The sequence below is a fragment of the Capsicum annuum genome, chromosome 1 (genome assembly GCF_002878395.1).
Source record: "Capsicum annuum cultivar UCD-10X-F1 chromosome 1, UCD10Xv1.1, whole genome shotgun sequence".
NCBI classification, from domain to species: Eukaryota; Viridiplantae; Streptophyta; class Magnoliopsida; order Solanales; family Solanaceae; genus Capsicum; species Capsicum annuum.
The window spans coordinates 137,061,257-137,066,358 of NC_061111.1; the positions used below are offsets into that span (position 1 = coordinate 137,061,257).

At 33.0% G+C, this 5,102-nt stretch overlaps 1 protein-coding gene across 1 annotated transcript in view; it reads right to left on the minus strand.

The window, feature by feature from the left end:
* Nucleotides 1-3,222, minus strand: part of LOC107879906 — an 8,367-nt gene extending 5,145 nt beyond the window's left edge. The window contains exon 1 of the mRNA XM_016726837.2: nt 2,734-3,222. The gene's annotated coding sequence lies outside the window, so the exon portion shown is untranslated. The remainder of the gene's footprint in view (nt 1-2,733) is intronic.
* Between the last annotated feature and the right edge of the window lie 1,880 nt (nt 3,223-5,102).

Consider the following 5,102-nt stretch of genomic DNA (forward strand, 5'->3'; position numbering starts at 1 on the left):
AGTGTCATGGCTTACTACGATGAATTTCAACAATTGATGTTGAAATTCATCGTAGTAAGCCATGACACTCTTGTTCCCTTGCCTCAAATTGTACAATTTAGCAAGGAGCTCATGCCTATAAGTCTCGGGCAAGTACCTTTGTCGCATAAGGTTCTTCAATCGAAACCAAGGAGGAGGTTGTCCCCCAATCATCTCATTCCCAAACCGTTTAACATACTCCCACCATGTATTAGCATACCCTTCGAAGTGAGCTATAGCATAACAACTTTTTTTTTCTTCGGTGAGATCATTAAGTTAGAAGATCTTGTCACAAGATGAATCCCATGCAAGGTAGGCTTCGGGATCACTCTCACCTTTGAAAACGGGAAGGCTCACTTTGATGGAATTGAGATCTACATCTCGGTTTGGGTGGCCATCTCTCACCTCTCGGCCTAAATCCCCATGTCTATGCCTCATTCTTTCTTCCCTCAAGTAAACATCATCATACGGCCCATATCCATCATGTTGTTCTCCCCTACCATAGCCCTCAACATGGATGAGTCTATTTGGGTTAAGTGGAGCTTGTAGTGGCGGAATTGGATTTGGATAGTGAGGTCTTTGGTCAAGTGGAGTTTGGATGGGAGGGTTTGGGTTTGGTGATGGTATTTGGGTTCCAAGCCCTTCTTATTGGACTTGGTGGAGTGGAGGATGGCTTGGTCTATCTTGTTCTCGGCTTCGGGAGTAAAGATTGGTTTGATTTATGGCAATTGGTGTATATTGCATTTGCACTTGCATTTGGTGCAAGGTCTCGGGAGTATTAGTTGGGGAAATGTTTTGAGGGGTAGAAGGTCGACTTCTTTAGCTTTCCACACGTTCTAATCTCCCACTCATTGATGCCACATCCGTATCTAATTTCTCAAGACCCACATTCAACCTAGCCACATCTCGGGACATAGTTTCAAGGCGAGCCAAAATGAGATTGATGACATTATTATCCATTGTTTGAGCATTTGAAGCCTCGGGTTCCATTGTGGTGGTATCGAAAATAACCCTTCAAGTTACGATCCAATCAAGATACCAAATCAGTCCGCAACGTCACACACAACAATACAATGCAAAACCTACAACACAAAACACACGTTATTTCGAAACAACCTCCCACAATGAGATCTCACCTTCAAGTTTCTTTAAACTCAAGTTCAACATTGGTGGATGGCTCAAATAACCTCCAATTTAGCTCAAATTCGAACCCTATACTCCTATAGTGTTAATGAACACAAATCTAACACTAAAAACACAAGAAAAACGCAAAATCAAAAACTCAAAATTTGACCTAGGGTCAAAAACGGATTTAGTATATTTTTTGGGAGATTTTCGATTTTGACACTTCTTTTTTGTTGGGATTTTCAATTTATATACTCTAATAGTGTTAAGGAACAAGATCTAACATTAGAAACACACAAAAATCAAGTTTTTTATAGACCCTAAAAACGTGATCAGTGACTTTTGTTTTTTTTCAAGATAACAATCCCAAGATTGATTTTGTTGAAACAAAATCAAACCTTGCTCTAATACCAAATGATACAGAACGAACAAGGGAACACAAAATCACACCCCAAAACAGTCCACAAATCACAACAAATCGTGGACCAAATGAGGACCTCTCTCGGATTCACTATCTAGAACAAGAAAGAAGAGGATACAAGGTGTTAATACACCAAAACAGCCAGCCAACAACAAGTTTAGCAACACAAGATGAAGCTCCACAATATTACAATAGCAACAAGAACAAACTGGGTTACATTAACAACACAAGGAGCCGAAACTAAAACAAGATACAAGATAGGTAGTTAGACAAGTGTTGATGTAGTCTTGACAACCCAAGAGCATATTCCACTCTTTGACCTTTAAAACTTCACACAACAAACACGTAACTCTTACAATTGACACAAGAGAGGCGTCCACCACCCAAGCACCAACGTATCAAGCAAAATGCAACACACAAGAGAATCCGCCCTTATGTTATGCCCTAGTTTCAATTGGACTCTCTCTCACTCTAAGAGAAGTATTCTTCAATAATAATGATCAACTAAAGAAATAAACCCTACAATGTTCTATTTATACTACATTACAATAATAGACAAAATGACAAAAGGACCCTTTAGTGACGAGTCTTCAAAAATACTCAAAAGTGTAATGATCATGATCATACTTGTATCACGTTTTCAGAAAAGTTCACAATTTGAATCAATACTGTTCCTCGGCCTATTTTCAATGATAAATCAATTGATCGAATTAGCTAAATGAATATCAGTATCTTGTACTCTTTCTCATATAGAACTTTCTAATCCAATTAGCTATAAATGTCTCATTATTCGTCTTCATAATACAAGCACTACAAGTTAGTATAGCAACAGGGTACAACAATCTAACCAAGTAATCCATTAATTCAACTCTAAAAGACACAAATAAGTAAGAAAACTACATGGATCATGACAGTAAATATAACCCGTATAAATCATATCTACTGCTTCGTTTCCAGAAAAAAAAAAACGATACTTGGAATCAGTAGTGTTCCTTGACCTATTTTCAAGAATAAATCAATTGATCAATTAATCAATCAGTTACATCTCAAACCGGAACTAGCTCGAATCCCTAATATCAGGCACAATCATCACATTAAGAAGCACAACAAATAGGCTTCCGCCTTCAAAAAAGATAATAAGCAACAACAAATAAGTATTTGGGCTTGACCTTGGATGAACGGAAGAATTAAACGGAGAAAAAGTCCGCGGGTAGCCGGTGGGAATCGACCTCGGCGGCGATTAACAGAGAAAAAGGATCGGACAGGAGGAATCAGGGATTTGAAGGGATATCGATTGAATGGGAATTATGTTAGGATTTGAAGGGATATCGATTGAATGGGAATTATGTTAGTCTGGAGACTACTCCCTCCGTCTAAAGAATCAGCACTTTACTTTTTGTTTTTATTTAGTCCGTTTAAAAAAAAATTAATTATATTTTAATTTTAATTTTAATTTTTCATATAACATATCTATAACTATAAAATTAAAAGATATTTTCATATATTTAATATTACTTTACTTTAAAGTTACAAAATTAAAAAAAAAATATTTTTTTAAATTTTATGTTAAATCAAAATAGATCATTCACTAAATCAAAGTAGATTATTCTTCAGAAAAAAGAGAAAGTATTATATACAGGCTCACACGAAACTGAACAAGAGTACCACTTTGATCCCTAGGATGGATATTATACTTACAACTCTGCAACCATTTTTATAAAATAACCTTTTAAGAAGTATTGTTAAAAAAAAAAAAAAAAAATTGTGTTTGATAAATTTATTTAAAAAACATTTTGGATAAATAAATTATCTTTGAATTGTCTATTTCAAGAAGTCTTTTTGAGAAATAAATGAGAAAAAAGGTCGTGTATAATAGACTTTTACTATTAAAATCAATTTATAAAAAAAAAATATTTTAAATATTCATTATAATATTTTGAATTAAAATTTTATTTTTATTTAATTAAAAAGTACTTACTATAAAATTTTCAATCAATATTTATATATAAATACGTTAAAAATATTAAATAATGAAATATTACATAAATAATGTAAATATTACTTAAAAGCACCAAACAAAAATGAATTTAAAAATTATTTCATAAATTAAATTACTGCATATAAAAACATTCACCATATGTTAACAAATATGTCGTTTTTATGATTTTATTTAAAATTAAATATACGAGAATAAAATTACAAGTGTTGTTAAAATATCATTTGATCTTGCAACGTGATTCGTCCATCATTTATTATCTAATAATAAAAAATAAAGAGTTATATATTCTTCGATATCACCATCAATAATATTTTTAATTTTATTTAAAGAAAATGTCTGAAAAATAAAATCATAATCTATAATTCATAAAATAAAAAAAATTATGATGGAAATACGAAGTATAAAATTTTAAAACAAACTTATAAGATATGCTAATTAATTAATAAGAATATATGTGTGTGTGTGCGCACGCGCGCGTATGTGTGTGCGTGTGTGTGCGTGTGTGCGCGTGTGCGTGTGTGTGTGTGCGTGTGTTCGTGTGTGTGCGTGTGTGCGTGTGTGCGTGTGCGCGTATGTGCGTGTGTGTGCATGTGTGCGTGTGTGCGTATGTATGCATGTGCGCGTGTGCACGTGTGTGCGTGTCTCTGTGTGTGTGCGCGTGTGTGTGCGCGCGTGTGTGTGCATATGTGTATGTGTGTGTGCGTGTTTGTGTGTGTGTGTGTGTGTGCGCGCACGCGTGTGTGTGCGCATGTGTGTATACACTTGTGTGTGTTAGGGATATTTTGGTCATGAAAAAAATTAATTTTTTGCTTCTGGGAAAAAAGCAAAAAATTTCTGCTTCTGGTTTTGCTTCTTTTTAAAAGCACTTTTGCAAATCAAACACCCTTTTTTTTCAAAAAAAAAAAACTATTTTTCTCAAAAAATATTTTTTTTTAGAAAAAAGCAATCTCAAACAGGCTATTAGACGCTTTATAGCCTTTATTTGTGCACTTTTCGATTTTGAGATATCCAATAATAATTGTCCATTTTATGAAATGAGTGAATAATTTACCTTCTTTTTTTTATCATTTTATCCTTAATATTAAATACAATACATCACTTATTGTATTTTTCAAAGAAAAAATGTATTATATTTAAAGGGTGATATAATAAAATCACCTCTCTTTTTTAGTATTTCTTACAATGCGTGTCAAGTCAAAAGTGGATATCTATCTATCTATCTATCTATCTATCTATCTATCTATATATATATATATATATATATATATATTAGAAAAGTGATTTGAACTTTTTGCCCTTCATTAAAAGACTCCTCTTTCGACAAATTAGCTTTTTACTCTTTTTTAATTTATTATTTAATTATTTTATATTATATTAACTAGACTTCCTAAAATATGTGATAAGAGAGTTAATTAATATTTTTCTTTCTACTAGACTTCTTAAAATATATTCAACAACATCAACAACAATAAAAAAACCCAGTGTATTCCCACATAGTGAGGTCTGGGGAGGGTAAGATGTACTCAGTCTATACCACTA